We start from the raw sequence: 20,128 nt of genomic DNA, 5'->3' as shown, positions 1-20,128 counted from the left end.
GGCTTATGGCATGGTGATATGGAAAAGTGCCAGCATAGCCAGCTGGAGTTTTGTAAAGATAAGTCCTTTGAATATCAGACTGACTTATACAAGATGCTTGTGTTACAAATGTATTAGAACTGTATGTTATTTGTATATCCAACTGATTTTGTACAGATGCTTGTGCTGAAAATGTATTTGTGACCTTTGCTTGTGTTTAAATGTAACCATGCACCCTGATGAAATGAAGAGAAATGTAGATGTAGTGTAGCTGAATTAAATAGTTTTAGTAGAGGCACAGTAGAGGATACTGGCACAGTAGAGGTTAACTTTAAGAAAAGTAAGGGAAATGTAAATGAGCTGTTAAACCCTTAAAAGGCACTTCACAGCTCTGAATAGGACCAGAGACATTGGGTCTAGGGAAGAGCCTTTATCTATTAGCTCAATGAAAACAGGGGAGGCCCAGGCACTACCATAAACCTTTGGATGTGTATTGTGACCATCTGTGCTAACTTCCTGTCTCAGCTTCAAAGGGGAACACTGTGAGAACCTAGAGTCAGGTGACCAGATGAGGTCATTCTACCAGCCCTCTTAGAAATTATATTTTAGATATTATTACAAAGAGAAATCTCAGAGTATAGAGTATTCTGTTTGGGAAGTCTGACTAGAAAGACCCTTACTCACAGCATCTTGCTTTGCAGTTGTAAGTAACTTAACTAGGGAACAGTAAAATTCTTTTAGATTCAGTCAGGAATATAGTGAAGCTTAGTTTAGATTTTGTTTTTCTTTATTTGTCCGAGTCTGTCTATCAATTTTCTTTTCAATATTTCTTGTGATCTGAACTCTGTGGTTTACTGTGAATATATATTCATTATTTTCATATACTTTTATTTATTATTAAATATATTTAAAACTTTTATTGTGGCTGGTCCTTAACTATCCATGGGGAGTGCTTGTATTTATTTGGTGGCACTGTATGGGCCACTCCAGAAGGCCTAGCCTACTTGGTGAACTGCTGCCATTTGTATTAGTATTAATATCACACAGTATAATTGGATACCCTTTTAAGAGCCTTATAGTAACTGACTGGTGGCAGTGATAACTACCTTATAGTCTGGGCAAAGGTGGTAGAGCTAGTTACCTTTGCCAGCCTTTCCCAGGTGTGTGTGTGTGAAAATTTTAAATCTTTGTGTGTTTGTGTGGGTGTGTGTGTGTGTGTCAGCTTCTTGGGGCAGGGACAGGAAGCACTCTGTTTACAGAGAGGTTGCTGAAGGACTTTGCTTGGAAACTCTGCTTAGGACCTTAACCATACAGCTGTACCAGTGGGGAGTCTTATTGGGAACCTGGAGGGAGACAGATGAAGAGACTTCCAGACCCGGGGCCGAGTGTGTTCCCTGTGTGCTCTTAAGGGAAACTGTACTTGATGCAGAGAGGTCTGCTTCTGGAAATACTGAGTGTATCCGTTTGTACTCCCAAGTGCACATTCCTCTCCAGTTTCAGTGGTGAGGATTCAGGCTCCTTCCCTCTCCAGTTTCAGTGGTGAGGATTCAGGCTCCTTGATTACTGGCCTGGCATGGGGACAGCACATATTGGTGACCATCACCACATGTTGGTAGCAGTGGTGGGCATCACAGATAACAAGAAGGAAGATTTTAGTGCAGATGATTGTAGGGTGCTGTTTTCTTAAAAGGTGACTCTTATCTTTTGAATAGCATGATTGATGAGGGAAGAAATTATGTACAGTTTTGTTTTAAGGCAATAACAAAAATAACATTTTTAATTTGCATGTTAAGTGTTTCTGCTGTCATCTATAGAGTGAGGTAACATCCCTAGCGAGTTTTTCTTTTGTTGCAGATCTATGGATTTAGAATGTAGTGTCTGCACAGTTATTTTAAATTTAGGCTTCAGTTTAATGACTTGTAAACGGATTTGTTTAGTTTTGTTGCAGGAATTCTTGGAATTATTTAATTGCTGTACAGCTATGCTACCTGCATGTTGCTTCGAAGCATGCAAGTACATGTCACAAGTCTGTTTTCACAGATGAAAAGCAGTTCCATACCGTGGTAAAATGAAAATGGAGAATCCCTTTTTTTTTTTTTTTTTTTTTTTTTACTGTTTTTCATATACAAGTCTTATCTTTCCCCGTTTAGACTGAGCTACTTACTCTTTTGTCATGTTTGCAGTGCATAAGTGAAGTTTTATGGAAAATACAAAAACTGTTTTTAGGAAAGTTAGCCTTGTATAACAATTTTTTTTCCGCTGTTAGTTAAGGTTAGCATTATCTATCATATCATGCATATTTGAATCTTTTATATACTGGTTTATACTTCAATAATCTAGTTAAGTAACTGAGTTTTAGAAAATCACATTTATGCTGCAGGTTATTAGTACTAAATAATACTTTTCTTTGAAGCGGTGCATAGAAATATTGTCTTTGACAGAAGATGCGATCCTTTCGTTAATCTTACTTTTTTTATATTTAATGATTGAGTTATGGAGGCTAGTTTAACCACAGTTCTGTTTTTCCACTTCTATGGACACTTATTTGCCTTTTACATTCTTAAATTACGTCAGTGTTTTATGCTTTATGTTTTGAATCCTCAGTAAGGTTGTTCCCTGTAAGTATTGCACTGTATATGAACACATGCTTACACACACACACACACACACAGAGATGCACACGCACACACGTATATATTTATGTATGGTGGAGAGTACATTATCCTTGTCCCAGAAACTTTGTCTTGAAATTAGATACAGCCTCCTTTGACTGTGTTGGCCTTTACCTTCCTTCAGCACACTGTTGGTTTTTCCTTCTGTTAGAGGCATTCATAATAAGAATTTTATTGTGATGCTTCTAACGCAGAGCCAGCAATGTTTGCTTTCCTTCATCCCTTCAGTGAAGTGCCTGTAGCCTGTTCACATTCTTGTTGGGGTAGCACCTCAGGAACTGCATGCAGGATTCCAGGTTATGATTCATGCTTCATGATTTCTTAGTACATTATCTCAACCACCCACTACCCCATAGAACATCGGGTAATGCCTCCTGTGTGCAAAATGAGGTGGCCTGTTTTTAGCTTGTAGTCAGAGAGTAGGAAGGAAAAAGAGCACTGCCTGGTGAATAGCTTCGGTACAGATAGGGTACTGAATAGTGTACCATAAATGAAATCATGTTTGTTGTTGTCAAGATCCTATGTACCAAGCACTAGTTCCTGCTCAGACATCAAAGAGTTTTTGCTATAGTAATTGTGCCTTGGCTTTCAGACTGAACCCTGAAACAATCCAGGCTGTAAACTCCACTTATAACGCTTCATAATGCTTAACCCTTCCATAAAATTTCCAGTTCTTTCTTGCCCTTAAAGATGTTTCAGATTGCCAGTACAAGGCTTTGGGAGAATAGCTTTTTGTATATTTTTTTATGCTAACAGGAGAAGGAAAAAAATGCATTGTCACCTTTTTTCATAGTGTTTGGTGTCCCTGTTTTTCATGTTTTCAGTGCCATTTTATCCTTTTGAAAATGGTCTTGTGCTGCTTTGTGAATCAGATCTTCTGCTGTAAATGAATGCCCTTTTAATTTTGCACATTAAAACAAGAATTCAGAAACAGGCTCATTCACAAGTGGTAAGGCTGCAGCACCTCCACACTCCCTGCTAATTATATATACCAACTGCTTTTTCAGTTCTCCCCCCAGTTCCCTTTCGATCATTTTCTCTGTCTGTTGTCTAAGACCAACATTCTTTAACAAGTGCATGCCAGTGCTGTTCTACTTTAACATTTGTGTGCCTCAGTATTTGCCAGCATTATTATCAAATGATCTAGTATGCTTAATGTGTGTGTCTGTGTCTGTGTGTGTCTGTGTGTGTGTGTGTGTGTGTAAGATCCTGCAGCTTCTTGGGGTGTGTTGGCTGAGGTATTAAATATATCCACCTTGGTCCAACTTTGATTCTTCCAATCATAATGTGTGTACTTTTTCTGTAATATTTTATATATCCACTACTTCCATCAACTCAAACATTCTAACATACCTTTCCAAATATCTTGCTTCTCTCATAGTCATGTATGTTCTGGGTCCCCCGTTAACATAATCACTTTTGCATGTTAGATGCCATTTATCATCTGTTACTAATATCCTTTTGTTGGAATGCAGTTATTTCTGACATTGCTTCTTTCAATTTCCATTTGCTAATCTTTGGGGAAAGTATATACATAATATCAGAACTCTCTTTCCTCAACGGTAGCCACTTACCATGGCATATCTCCCTGCCCTCATTTGTACACAAGTCTACTTCACTTTTCACAAGAGTTAACTACTCCTCTCTTTTCATCTGCACACTAAAGCCTTACTCGCTTTTCCACTTAATTAGCTTTTATACCTGGCTGTATTTAAATTCGTCTCCTGAATCATTGTCTCGTGTGCCGTACTCCTTATGTATATTTGCCATCATCCTCTTTAGCGTTTGCTCATTGGTTATGCCATTCAAATTCCAACTCAGTATACTCAACTTTGCCATTTTTCTTTGTTTTCCTCCTCTCCTTTTGTCACTTGCAATCCCATCCTCACCCCTGTCCTAGGCATTGTGTCTACTGGTTTTCACTTCTCAAACTACTTATCCTTTTGTTTACTTTCCCTAGAGCAAATTCCCACTAACTTTCCCCCACCCTTGAACTACTAAGTAATACTAATAAATAACCAACTATTTACAAAAATGTACACTTTCTTGTATCTCACTCAGAGTTGCCACTCCAGTCATGTGAGCACTGGCCTCCTTCCTTAGCTTTCCCCTCTGAGTTGCCACTTTCTGAATCCCCTTCCACTCCTACTTCCTTGACAGAGACTATCCTACCATTTCTCTCTCTTTTTCTCTCTCTCTCTCTCTCTTTGTGGGAGTACCCCTCTTTCTAAGCATCTGCCCCCTTTTCTTAAATGGCATCTGCTTGTTTCACCTTGCATTATATATGTAGATCCCTGTCCAACATGGCTTCTCCTATCCTTCCCTCTTTCGACATTTTTTAAGTTTACATTCCTTGTTTCTTCTTGTACATTTAAAATTTCTCTCATTTCTCATCAGTTCAGCACCCCATGCACTTGGACTATGTTCTTCTGCTGACTTTTCACCTTTTTCCAGTTACCATTATCATTTTAAGACATTTCCTGTTATTCCTCCCACCTTTATGTATACACTTTTGCTGAGAAATGTATGCAGCTTAACCCACATCTCTCCTTTGCAATTTAATATTTGACCCTCCACATGTTTATCCTAACACTTCCATTTTGTTACCTCCATTCACATCCCTTCCCCAAACAGTTGCCACCTTTTTACTTCCACAACAAGTTTTGCATCTTTTTATCTTGCTTAGCAATTATACTTCCCCAGTCCCTTATGTATTTCTACAGTCCAACTGAACTTGTTTTGTGTAGTATTAATTACTTTGGTTTACACCAGTACATCCCATTCCATTTGAAAATGCAATACATACATTGTTCTCCATGTGTCTGGTTCATATTTCCTCGAATGACTTTTCACCATCTCCCGTAGTGATGTAAGACTAAAGAAAAGAAGGAAAAAATAAGGGGGGAGAACACCCCTCCTGCAGTATGCAAATGCACATCATTTCTATTTCACCCTCTTAGCATGGTACAACAGTCTTATTTACTTTTTTCAAAACTCTCATTTGTTATATTGTTGTATTTAACAGTTTTATATCCAGCTTTTTTTTATTCTGTATAGTATCAGTTATACATTTATACACATCTTTCCCCATTGCAGAGCACATTTTGTACTCTCCTTATGTGTCTTGTGGTAATTCCTCACAGCATTTCACTATGCACCCTTGTGAAGTGAAAACAAAAGAAAAAATATGTAGGTACACAGTAAATGCTTCAGCTTCACCTTCCCAATGTGACACAGTAATTCACATCCTACTTCACAACATTTGCAGTCTTATTTACGTTTTTCAAGAGTCTCACGTATTTTTATTGTATTTAATAGTTTTGCATCCCCAGCTCTACAACACAGAAGTCCGGCAACCGCACTTTTCACTTGCAGATTAAAAAGTGCCTTAACCCGTAGCTTTTGAGTTTGTTTATTTATTTGGAGCGCTTTTGTCCTGTTATCGTTAAGTACTCCGTTTCTGTCTCTGGCAGTCCATTAACTTCCTCAGCTTGTAACTTTCTTGTCCTTCACTCTGCTGCTGCCGGTTGCTAGCTTCACCTGCTTCACTTGATGCCCGCTGACTCGCTGAGGATTGACTGCCACTTATTCTACTTTGCTCCTGCTTACTCTTTTTCTTCTTTGGAAGCTTCCTCTGAAAAACTGTAAATGGCTTTTCAAAATGGCCAGACTCTTTGCATCCTCACACTGGGCATCTTTTCTCCCTCTTTGGTCTGTTGTCGTCTTTTCTTCCACTCTACATCCTCCCAGCTTATTGGCTTTTTGGAGATCTTCCATGGCCCCTTCCACAGACACCTGTCTTTAGTTAGATAGTGTACCTTAAAATCAGCTTGGTCTGTTGGCCTAAATCTCAAATTTCTTTACTTGTACATTCTTATTGCTGGTAGGTACTTAAGCATCTGCTGCCTTGTCGCACACTAGACTAGTCATGTTCCACATACACTTGGATCTGATTGATCATCAGTCTCTGCCCTCTTCTCCACAGCTGTACCAATGCCTTTTCCTTCAGTTCACATGTTTGTAATCTTACCAATGTGAGTGTTACTCTCTCTTAGTATTTCTACCAAGTACAGTAGCAGTGTATCAGCACTCCCCACCTATCCTTAAAGTTCTCTTCCTGAGCTGAAATATTTCTACCATTTCTTCACATTAGCTCCTCCATTTAACCATGCACTCACCCACCCATCTAATTATTCTCTCATTTCCACCTACTTCACCATTACCAACCAACCCTTATCTGCACGTTATCTAGAAGTTATCTTCTGTAATAACTAGAACTACGCAAAATCTTTTCACAGCGCACTAACTCGTTTCACCATTTTGCTTACGTCACACCCGATGTTTTACTTTAAGAGTTTATCTTTCTGTACTAACTAATCTCTTTTTCATATCTTGCTTGCATCAAACCCAGTATTTTACTTTGTATATATTTGACAAGTTACTTTAACCCTGTCCTGCTGGATAGCCTACATGTCTGATTTGTCACATGTTGATTAATTTTTATAGACTGCCAACTTTAGCTGTGCATTCTGCTGAAATACTATCAAAGATGTTTTTAATTATTAAAATGTACCTCTAACATTTACTACTGTAAATGTACTTCTGTGTACTACAACTTTTACTGTTTGTAATTCTGCTACTTTTTATGTAATGAAATTGTAAATCCAGTTTTATAGAGCTTTTCTTCATCACTGAAAAATGGGAATTGCCTTGCTGGACATTTCTGTTTATATTTTATGAAAAAAAAAAAAAAAAAAAAAATTTCAGGTCACTTGGAGTAATTCCAGTTCATTTTTTGATTCACTCCACCCTGTATTGTTTATAATTGGTACCGTTGAAATTGGAAGGCAGTGAACCTCCGATTTTTGTGCCTTGAGTGGTCTTCCAGTTCTGCTAACTTGAGTTTAATGTTTTTCTTCCATGCTTGTTGTATTGTTTGTGTTCTTGGTTACTGCTTGCACAGTTTCCTCCAGCCTGTGGTTATTAGCTCTCGCGTACTCCTCAAAGTTTCCACTTATTTATGAAGACCTCTGCATAAACTTGCATATATTTTCTCTTTCATGGTTGTGCAGTCAACCAGTGCAAGCTCTTCATGTACTCTAAAGCTGTCCATCTAAGACCATTTGCCACTTACAATGGCTTTTTTGTATTATCTGCTTCATTTTCCCTTTCTCACTTTTTTTCTTTGTTTTGAAAATTGTCTCAGATTGCATGTGGCACCATGTAGAACTTTTCTTCTGTCTTATACAGTAACTGTTACAGCTTTTCACCAGATTTTGCAGCTGTTTCTTATTCTTAGCTTGGTAGCCCTGATGTGAGCCCTTCACTCATTCTTCACACCACTGGAGGTCAGCAAGGTCAGCAGACTTTTCTTTTGATGATGAAGTGGATGCCCTCAACTGTGAGCACTATCAGATGGTTGTTAATGTAGTCAGTGCAGACAGTTCAGCAAATGCTACCATTAGTGCCTGTACCATTTATTAAAGTTGGTCTCCACTATAGATCTTTTTGTGCATGGGCTTGTAGTCATCTGCCTTGCTAAACGAAAGTTAAGGGGTGCCATCCGTATCCATCTTGGTATCGCACTGTGGGATCCATCCTACTCTCCTCATGTTCTAACCCATCAATTATGAGGAATGGTAGAAATGTCTGCAAGAGGAAACTCTGTAAACTTCCCTTTAGAATCTCACACTCCTGATATTGAACACAGAGGATATAGATTTCCTATTTCTCTGATGGCCCCAGAGAAAGGAGTAATGTACAAACCCACTAACTTCTCCAAAAAGACTGTGGGAGGCTTTATGAACCCCAACCATCTTCCTGAATAGTTCCACCCATAGACAGAATGGTCATTTTGGCAATAAAAACTGCATGGGAATGCTCTGATGTTATGGTACCTGCTTTGATGTTATGGTACCTACTCTGAGGAGATCTGACAGGATTTTGTACTCTCCCAAGGATTGGATTTGTTTTATTGATGCTGTCAAACCTGATTTCATTATGGGTTAGAAGGATTTGACCTCACCAAGCCCTGCTATCCACCCCCCCTCCAAGATAGAGTCAAGGGCCACAGACAGATTTGAGAAGTGCATTTACATGCTTGACTTTTTTCTATAGTGGCTGTACATATGTTACATAATGCAGTATTTTAGCAGAAACCGAGAGTTGTGATGCAGCAATCACTGGGATGAGTCAACAGATGGAAAATTTAATCCATACACTTTAGTAGCAGCTGGTAAATGGTTCATTTGTAGCCAACCTCACAGTGAGATTAAGTTACAAGTTAGCAAGCACTAGCATTGCATTAGACAGCCTTGCACGGCTTGACGAATTTGACAGAGGACACCACATTTTGCCATTGCTGTGCATAATGAATTCTCTCCTTTTGGATTGCATATTATGATAACACCTGCTGAACATGGCAATGGAAGGAAACACCTTTTCAGCTGTTACAGTAAAATACCTGGCTTTCCATTCCCTTTTTCAGTGATGCAGTGGAGCCATGTCAACTCTTGTTTAAGCATGGCTAAAGGCAATAAAATAACCAAAGACATGGAATTTACCATAGTAACATTTAACATGATCATATGCCTGAATTAGGGAATTATTGATAGCAGCAGGGGAGCCACTTTTCTCCCTCTGAGTGATAACAGCAGAACCTGAGAGCTTGCCTGACTGGAGGAAGTTAGGAGGGTGTCTGTTCCTCCACTTGCAAGCATAGATGATCATCATGAAAGACCATGGATCAGGACAGTCGTATCCAGAAGCTATATGATTCTATTCCACGCCCATTCCCAATACTACTTTCAGCCCTGTTTTCGTTCCCACCAGGTGTTCCACCCCATCAAAAGAATGCAAAAAAAAAAATCTTGAACCTCATCCGTAAAAGTCTTATAAGGAGTTTTCTAATTCTGCTGACTGTACAGCCAGAGCAGCAGTACCATGCGCCACCATGCCTGGCTCAGCCTAACTAGTTTTGCCAGTGTTACCAAAGTTTCCTTTTGAAATTCATTCTTTGGATAAATTCTTTTGGGATTAAATGTGTACAGCGCTCCCAAAGAATGTGCTTTGAAGGAAGGGAAAAATCTTAATTTCTCAACTCTGTTTTTTTAGTGGATGGCAAATAAGACTTTGAGTCAGGTATGGACAACAGCAGCAATGCGATCTGTTAGAAATCCGCGCATGTTCTGTATTTGATCACTGCTGTTGTAGCTGAGACTATATGGGTTATGTCCTTAATAGAAACCAAATAACTGTAGCAAACTGGTGAAAATAAAAACTAAAAACCACAAATTCACCAGTAGGACTAGTAGACACAAGTTTATTTTTCAGGTTGAGTGCTTTCATCAAAGTAAAATTGACTTCCTCAGAACAATATACAAACAGTCATGTGGATTTAAATATATTACACTGTCACAGGATAGGTGAAGAATCCCACCAGTCAAATAAAAGATCTCTTGAATAAATTAATACCTTAAAGGCATACACTATAAACACTAAAAATACAATAAAATACATGTCTATAAAGAAGTTATATAAAATTAAACCCTTTCCACTTTTTCTTTTAAATCAGGCAAGATAGATATAAAATCATTTAATCCTGGATACAGATCAGCTGCCAAACAAAGCTGTCACATCAGTTCCCTCTTATTTAAAGTGTTTTTCCAGTTGCCACTCCTGGGGTTTATTTCAGTGGTATCTAATATCCCAAACTTAAATCCTGAGAAATTAACACATATTTTACTATGCCTAAATAAGGCATTGGTTTCTTTTGAATTCTTAATGTCGTATAAGTGTTCATATATCCAGGACCTGAGAACCCTCTCAGTTTTCCCAACATAAAACCCCGGGCAGGAATTACACTTTGCCAGATGAACTATTTTGCTAGTCTGACAGTTACCTTTTTTGAAAAACACTGTGTCCTGGTTGATATTGTCAAGTTTCAAACTAGCTGCCGATAGTATATATCTACACTGTGTACAACTGTGTACAACAACCACAGGCTTTGGTGAATTCATTATTTTTTTCACTACTATTGTTCATGTTACCCTCCAAGGTAAGTTTCAAGTTGCGACCCACTTTAGTACAAAAAATAGGCTGTTCACCCACTGCTTGTAAAATGTTAGGATCACCCCTAAAAATGTTCCAATTCTTACAAAGTATATTTCTGATGTCATTATAATGTGTATTATATTGCACCACACCTGCCTAGGAGAAGTTATGTTGAAATTTGTTCCTGCTAAGACACCAGATATAGCGGAAGTATTACTTGATATTCACCTGTTTACTAGGAAAATGAATTTTCAATTGCTGTTTCCTAAAAACAATATTGGCAATATTGAGCATAAATCCTATGGCCTTGAGAAAAAATAGTGTTCAACCCTCCCTTGCACCCTTTGGTAGCTAGTTTTGAGAATGTGGTTAAACAAGAGTTGTACCAACTTTGGGCTAATAACAAGAAGTTCTACTTTAATTTGAGTTCTAAAGAGAAAGAACTACTTTTTTCTTTAAAATATGACAGAAGTATCCCCATAATGACCCCAGACAAGGGAGGGGGGTCGTAATTTTCAACAGTGAAGACTATAAAAATCTTATTCAAGGTATTTTGTTTCAGGAGGAAAGTTATTTGCAGGTATCCAAGAATCAGATTAATATTTCCTACCGGCGTATTGATGGGTTTTTGGAAGAATATTTACTAGAACAAAGGATCAGTCAGGAAGTTTATTATTTTCTATTAAATAATTTTCCCAAGGTACCAAGTATATTTAGCATCCCTAAGATCCACAAAGATGTTTTGTCACCCCCATTTAGGCCTATTGTGGCAGCAGGGGGGTCTAAAACACACAATTTGGCAGTCTTTGTGGATCAGATGGTTAAGCATGTAGTTGAGAGTATGCCACATCTTGTGAAAGATTCTTGGGACTTTGTGGGACAGATTAAGCAAGATTTATGGAATCCAGATCTGATTTTTTTGATAATAGATGTACAAGATTTATTCTCCTGTATTCCTAGAGAGGAAAGTTTGGATTATTTTGAAAAAAATGCTATTTGATCATTCTAGTTTATCTCCAGAGCATGTACAGCTTGTTTATGAAATTATGGCCTTGATTTTAGATAACAACTATATTTTTTGAAGGCCATTATTTCCAACAAACTAAAGGAGTTGCTATGGGGGCAGCTTGTGCCCCCGTTTATGCAAACCTTGTTTTATTAGGGTGGGAGAAAGAGTTTATTTTTGAAAGTAGGTTTCATTTGGGTATTTTGTTTTACAGCAGGTACCTGGACAATATTTTTATTTTATGGAAGGGTACCAAGGAAAGCATTGCTAGTTTTGTTGAATATCTAAATGGCACTACCTATTATTTGAAATTTACCTATGAGTGTAATGAGGAAGAAATCCACTATTTTGATAACACCATCATTAAAGATGTGTGTTGTTTTAGATCCAAGGTGTATAGAAAGAAAACTTTTTTGTAATTCCTACCTCCATTTCCAAAGTCACCACCCACTGTACCAGAAAAGAAGTATTGTCAAGGGACAGGCAATCAGAATTTCTAGAATGACTTCCCATCTTGAGGACGTCATTAAGGAATTCAGTGATTTGAGGAACATGTTTCTGGAGAGAGATTATCCACTAGAATTTGTAGAGGGTATTTTACAAGAGGTTTTGAGAGAGTGGGGTTCTAAATATGAACCTCTATTAGGTAGAGGTCTTTCTAAAACCAAAAATTGTGAAATAATAGTTCCACCCATAACTTCTCCCAGGCATGTGTGGTGCAATATAGTACACATTGTAATGACATCAGAAGTATACTTTGTAAGAACTGGAACATTTTTAGGGGTGACCCTAATATTTTACAAGCACTGGGTGAACAGCCTATTTTTTGTACTAAAGTGGGCCGCAACTTGAAACCTACCTTGGAGGGGTAACATGAGCAATAGTAGTGAAAAAATGAATGAATTCACCAAAGCCCACGGTTGTTGTACACAGTGTAGATATATACTATCGGCAGCTAGTTTGAAACTTGACAATATCAACCAAGACACAGTGTTTTTCAAAAAAAGGTAAATGTCAGACTAGCAAAATAGTTTATCTGGCAAAGTGTAATTCCTGCCCGGGGTTTTATGTTGGGAAAACTGAGAGGGCTCTCTGATCCAGGATATATGAACACTTATATGACATTAAGAATTCAAAAGAAACCAATGCCTTATTTAGGCATAGTAAAATGTGTCAATTTCTCAGGATTTAAGTTTGGGATATTGGATACCATTGAAATAAACCCCAGGGGTGGCAACTGGAAAAACACTTTAAACAAGAGGGAACTGGTGTGGCAGCTTTGTTTGGCAGCTAATCTGTGTCCAGGATTAAATGATTTTATATCTATCTTGGCTCCTTTAAAAGAAAGAGCGGAAAAGGTTTAATTTTATATAACTTCTTTATAGAAATGTATTTTATTGTATTTTTAGTGTTTATAGTGTATGCCTTTAAGGTATTAATTTAATTCAAGAGATCTTTTGTTTGACTGATGGGATTCCTCACCTATCCTGTGACAGTGTAATATATTTAAATCCACATATATTGTATATTGTTCTGAGGAAGTCAATTTTACTTTGATGAAAGCGCTCAACCTGAAAAATAAACTTGTGTCTACTAGACCTACTGGTGAATTTGTGGGTTTTATATCCTTAATAGAATATAACATGTGGCCAGCTGCCAAAGCTTCAGAGCACCTTCCATGCACCCAAACTGTTAGCTCAAACTGACCTGGCTAAAGATATAGTCATTTGGGTGCCAGTCACTTCAGAGCTTTCATGTTAACAAGAGCACTCCTCTTCAGGCTTTCAAAGATAGCCAGCCTGCTAATGCTGTTCCCTTGCTGAGCAGATAACTTCTTAGTGGAAAAACCTTCCAAAATACTTTTTAGTTGCTTAAACTTAGTTTCTGATGATGTCATTTTCATTCAATCCTCAATGAATGGATTTGGATTGGATCCAATTTGGCCACTTTTCTCACTCTCTAGGATCCGACTCTTGAGCTTTTCTCTTTACCCACAATGCCCCTGGATACTTTTTTACCTCTGGTCTCATTTGCCGCTCTAGGGATCACTTGGATTTCATGCTTTTGAGCTATTAGATGGTCTTAAAAAATTGTAAGTGATTTAAAAACAATTTTTTTCACTCTTTTACCTTTTGGGTTAGTGTTTAATTAGACCCTTGCTCTAACTTCTATTACGTAGTGTGGCTCCAATACCATCACTGGTATTCTGGCTCTTTTCTTACCTCTTCCAAGGTAATTTTGTTACCAGTGTTGGCATTTTGCTGTTTGTAGTGTTTTTCGGTATGGCAGACAAACCTACTAGTTTAAAGAAATGCACTGCCTGTGGGCATAAGATACCCAGTTCTGATGCCCACTGGGAGTGCGTGTACTGTTTAGGCCCAGTACACTCCAGGTTTCATATGAAATCTGCAAAGGTTTTAATGCCAGGGCTGTTTAGTGATAGGCAGAACAAACTTGTCCTTTGCATCTTCCTCTCCTGTTCCTTCTACGTCAGGGGCTCAAACCCTCTCAAAAAACCAAAAACACTCAAAGATCAGGGAGTTGAGAAAGTGCTCCCTTGTTTGTTATCCTCCATCTGCTCTGCATTTGGAACTGCCACCTAAGGTGAAAAAGGCCTCGGATCTGAGTGCCCTGGATCCTTCAGCCCCTCCTATCCGATCCAACCACACGTCCTTGATCCCCTCAGATTTTGTCTCCCCGCTTTACTGCAGAGCAGGTTTCTCCCCCCCTTAAGATCTCCCTTATTAGTGGAGACCCCTAGGAAAATTTCTCAACCTCCATCAGTATCTTCTTCCATCAGGTCTTACCAGAGTTTATCTGAGCAGTATGTGGATAAAATGATAGTTTCTTAGGACTCAAATCCAGATAGTGGTTCTTGAGGCTGCTTCCCCCCCTCCCCATCGGATCCATGAGTTTACAGTTGTCAACACACCCAATAATGACGCCTTCACTGATTTGACCCAAGGTTTCGGAATGGTGGTGTACAAAGATCCATCAGATCCAAGGATGTTAGCTTCCTTGACTCAAACAGTCTCCATGATCTGATTGGCTCCCAGCGCATTGGAGCAGAATGGATCTTTGAGCTGGGGCATAGGCGCCGGGTCTGTGAGATGACTGACTCCCAGGTTTTTGGGGTCATCTCTTCCCCTCAGGGCCTCGGCATTCGACAGCTAGGGTCGGATTCCCTCCTTGGGAGTGGGACAATGGCGGGGAGTGGAGTATTGGCTGACCGAGAGCTTCGGCTCTGGGTAGGCTGATTTTACACTTCCCCTGGCTCTTCTGCTTTTGAGGTTGTAAAAAAGTTTTTTTCCCATCAGGGGGATTGTTTGACTGTCACCTCTTTGGATCCTAACCTCATTCTTCCTCAGGATCTGAGTTCTTAGTCTCATCACATTCTTCCAAAGGGGTAGCCAGCCCATCAGAGCTTCCAGACAGTCCCTGGGCAGGAACTACCTCTTTCTTCTGACATTTCTCCAGGGTACCTAACTGAAGAGGTTTGTAGAATAGTGTGTATGCTGTACCTTTAAGAAGCATTTCAAGGACCGCATGTGCATATAAGTAGCAAGCAAGTGCTAGCTTCAGTGCCATTTTGAGTACAGCCAGAGGGTCCACATGTATTGAGTGTAATAGCTAATTAGTTTATAAGTATATCTAAGTTAAAGTTATAAATACTCAGTCCTGATATATTTGTACATAATAAAGCTACTTGAGCAGAACCCACAGAAGTTTGTCTGTTTTATCCTGACCAGACGAGCGACATGGTGTCAGAAGCGGGATTCCAGAGACTGCTGTTCAGGGCTACAAGGTTCAGAGTCAACAGTGAAACTGAGAGAACCCAGCACAAAAAAGGGCCAGAAATGATCTAAAGGAAATGAAAACTTGCACTAATTAATTTATTCAAAAAGATAAAACTGGGCATTACAAGGGCACAGAACACATTATTAAGCAAGAGAGAGGCATGGTATATTAATTAAAATGTTTAAAAATAAGATATTTGATAAAACGATTATCAGAAAAGCACATAAGGGGTTTGAAACTACCTCAGAATTGCAAAACAAGCATGTTTAAAGTAAAACAAGCATGCTTAGAATAAAACGAGCACAAGAAAAGTATAATGGGCATGAAAAAAAAGATTAAACGGGCAAAATGAATATAATGAAGGGCAAAAGGGGCACATTAAGCATAAATTAAAGCAAGGTGACTACATGCTTTTTGGCAAGTTACTGTGTTTTGGCATAAACTACTACTTTGTATTGACTGACTCTATTAAGGGCTTAACTAGAGTTATTCAAAGTATCTCAGTGTGTAAAAGTGCTTAGTGTGTGCTTATTACTGTGCATATATTGCGAAGAGTTTATGGTGTGCAGAGTGCAACTATTTTGTAAAGTGCAGCAAAATATAGCCATTTCGAAAAGTTTCTTGTGCTGGGTGTGTCTGTTCGCAGAGTGCCACGATTCTAGTGTGGTTCTTACACTGTACAGAGTTATTTAGCAAAGTACAGCTATTTTGGGAAAGTTTGTATACTGTGTACTGTTTATTCACAAAGTGCAGTTACTTCAAAATGTTTTTCACTCTGAGCTTCTTCTGCCCAGTTTATTCGCACAGTGCAGTTGTTTTGAAATGCTTCTTACACTGTAATTTCTTACAGTACAGTGATTTCAAGAGTATTCTTGTGCCCAGGAGACTTATTTCGGAAAGTTCAGTTATTTAGAGGCTTGTTGTGCTATTCAGCATAGTTATAAGTACTGGCATAAATTTCTGGCATATGTGTATGTGTGCCTGTTTGTATAGTTACGAGTGGACTTGGGTTGCTTACTAGAATCTGTTGGCATTGCAGATGAATTTCAAAAACCATCACCACTTGTATTTGATCAGAATATTGCAAAGAACTGGAGAACGTATGAGCAAGAGTACAATATTTTTATACAAGTAGCTTATTCTGACAAAAATGCACACACCAATGCATTAATTTTGCTAAACTTAGCTGGGTCAGAGGCCATTGAAAGAGAGTGCTCATACAATCAAGGGAAGACCCTGAGTGTTTCAAATGTAAATTCAGGGAAATGTGTAACTTTGACAAATGTTACATTAGAGAGGTATTAGAGAGACATTTGTTTTACACAAGAGAGCAAAAACCAGGAGAAACCTTTGCAGCTTATATTACTGACCTGAGAAACAAAGCTAAGATGAGTTAAAGGACAGGCTTGTGTGTGGCATTAATAGTACTGCAGTGAGAGAGATTTTGCTTCGTGGCAGTGATTTAATGCTGTGCAAAGCTATAGACATTTGTCAAATCCTTGAAGTTAGAGAGGCAGATAAGTATGCTTGCAAGTGATAAGAGCATGGTTTCAGCAGACTCCAGAGCAAATGCAGACAGCATGCAACACATGGCTGGCAGAAGTAGGCCTAAGCATAGGGAAGCTGTAACCTCTGCAAATGTGGCAGGTAAAATCCGTAGTTTTCCAGCAAGTTTTAAGACTGGTTCAGTGAAAAGGACATGCTCAGTGCAGTACAAAGGCGAGTCAGCAACTGTCACAGTTGTGATGCCAGTCATGAATCTGAAAGAGAAAAGTGCTTAGCATGTGGTCAGCAATGCCACAAGTGTAAAAAATGGAACCATTTTGAAAAGTTGTAAATTATGTAAATCTCATACATTTATAAAGAAGTGTCACTCAAAAAAGCAAGTTGATCATGTAGACAGCTGCAACTCTGCTTTCTACATAGATGATGTCAGTAATGGAGGGACGGTAGAAGCAGTAGATTTGTTGGCAAAGAACAAAGTGTTTTGTACTGGCCAGATCAATGGTAAATCCACCAAGCTCAAAGTAGACACTGGTTCAAAGTGTAATGTTATATTAGCAGGCACATTTGCTAAGGTGAGAGCTGGTGAGCAACCTAATGTGGTCAGCTGTGCGAAACTTGTTGCTTATGGAGGTGAAGAAATTCACATGGAAAACTCAGTAATGCTTTCATGTTATTTGGCTACGAACTGTTACAGCTTCCTATTTTATATAGTCCAAAGACCTGTACAGTCATTATTGGGTGTCAGAGAGAGTTTGAGAATGAATCTGCTTTCCTTTACCAAAGAAGTTCATCATATAAGCACGTATCCTAGTTCCAGCTTCAGTGATGCTATTTTCTCAGAGTATGCTGATTATGTTCTTCATGTTTCACTGATGCAGTCCTAACAAATGGGTTATCCGGATCCCGAATAGCCCTCAGTCGGCCAGAATACCAGAGTCATCTGTATATGATGTCGGCCGCCGTCGATTGTAAAACTGACGTCAGGTCTTCATGTACAAAAGGAGGCATTCCTGTTAAGCTGGTCGTCGGCCCAGCGGTAGCCAGTGAGATCATTTTGCAGCCCCTGCAGTCCGCAAATATTCAGCTGCAGGCCTCTGCTGAGACCCTTTCGGAGTCCTCCATGCCACAGACTTCCACTTCGTCTACTGATCCTCTGCGTCTTGGATGGGTCCGGAGCTGCTAAGCAGGCACCAGCTTCCGAGGCCTCTTCTCTGCATTTCGAGACAAGGCCCAGATCGACCTTTGTTGTGACTCCCGCTGTGGCTAGGCCACCCGAGTCCCTCTGACGCTCGAGTCGATCTTCCTGACGCAAACCTGTTCGAACCCAGACTCTGGCTTCCAAACAAATCCCATCAGTCTCAGATGATTAAAATTAGTGATTTTTTTTTACTTTTATCCGGGGTTCTCTACCCCCTTCTTCCGAAAGGAGTAGAGATTTATCCCCAGAAGTTTTGTCTGAGTCAGATTCTGATATTTCTAACATTACTGCTGATGCAGAGGAAGATTCTCAGGCTTTTTCTGTTTTTGAGGATTTAGATGCAGAGGATTCTATCCCTTCTTCCTCTCCTCCAGAAGATTTTTCTTTTAGAGATACTCTGCATACTCTTAGAGAACATTTCAAGTGGGGAAAGTCAGGACTACCCACAGTCTAAGAAGGTGATTAGGGATTTCTTGGATCTGCCATAGCACAAGCCTCTGGCCATTCCTCCAGTTTTGGAAGTAGTTGATGTTTTCATGGAAAATTCTTTAACTCCTAATTCTGTTTCTCCTGCTCCCAGGAAGCCTGACTGGTATTGCAGAGTTCCTGATCCTCATCAGTTCCTTTTTAGGAATCCTTCTGCTGATCCAGAGGTTATTTCTCAGGGCCCCAAAGGGGTTAAGGCCACAGTTACTAAAAATCCTGTTCCTCTCTGACAGGGAATCTAGGCCTTTAGACAGGTGGGGTAAAAAGATTTATACCTTCACCACTCTTGCTATTACGTCTATCAATTGTCCTTTTCATATGCTTAATTATCTACAGCATACCTTGGAAGCTATTAAGGCGAAGGTTGCAAGTGTTCACTCCCTGGCAGAGAGTATGGACATGCAGGACTTACTGAATTCTGCCACTCTTGTTACTAACCATTCTTTACACTGTGGTTTTGACAATTTAGAAGCTTCTTGTAGGGCAGCAGTCACTGGATCTGTCATTAAAAGACATGCTTGTTTCAGAGAACAGTCCCTTCCAGAGCCTGTCAAATCTAAACTGCTGGATGTACCTTTACATAAGGATAGTCTTTTTAGCAACAAAGCAGAGGAGGTGTTGAAAAAGATGGAGGATAAGGCCAAGTCTATGCAAACAGTTAAAGATTTTCTGCTAGTTCAGCCTCCTTGTTTCAGCAGACATTACCCTTCTAAGAATTGGACTTTTCCAGATCCTAGTAGACAGAGCTGTACCAGGACTCGAGGCTACAGGTCTTCTAGGGGGGCATGCTTCCACCCCTCAAAGGGCTAAACCATGGTCTGCTTCCTTTTCTAAATCCGGGAGTTCTAAGCCAGCCTCCCAAAATAAACACTTTCAATGACTCACTCCAACTCCTGACTGCCTCTACTTGCCCAGGGTTTCCTTTGTGGGGAAGGTTAGCCAGTTTTGCAAATGTGTGGGCCACCATCACAGACGACAAATGGGTACTCAGAACAGTATCCCAGGGATACAGATTATCCTTCCATACCTTACCTGTACGCAGGGGATACCCAGATATTCTCCCAAATCAGTGGGCAGAAGCAGAAAAAAAAAAAAAATAATAATTTCTTCTCTTATCAACTTGGAAGCAATGGACCTTCCTGGTAATACCAAAGTTCTAAATGCTCAGTTGCAGTTGCTGCCAGTGTTGGCCAAGGATGCCTGGCTGGTAACTTTGGATCTCAAAGAAGCTTATCTGCACATCCCAATAAAGAAAACTGCAGACAGTAGCTTTGTTTCAGAGCTGGCAAACAACACTTTAAATTCTCTGCACTGCCCTTTGGCTTATCTACTGTTCCCAGAGATTTTACAAATTGCCTGGCTCCAGTCATTGCTTTTTGCAGGCAGAGGAAAATTCAGATTTACCCATACTTGGACAATTGTCTCATTCAA

The sequence above is a fragment of the Protopterus annectens genome, chromosome 4.part0 (genome assembly GCF_019279795.1).
Source record: "Protopterus annectens isolate FY-2018-M chromosome 4.part0, PAN1.0, whole genome shotgun sequence".
NCBI classification, from domain to species: Eukaryota; Metazoa; Chordata; order Ceratodontiformes; family Protopteridae; genus Protopterus; species Protopterus annectens.
This window is presented reverse-complemented; position numbering follows the sequence as displayed.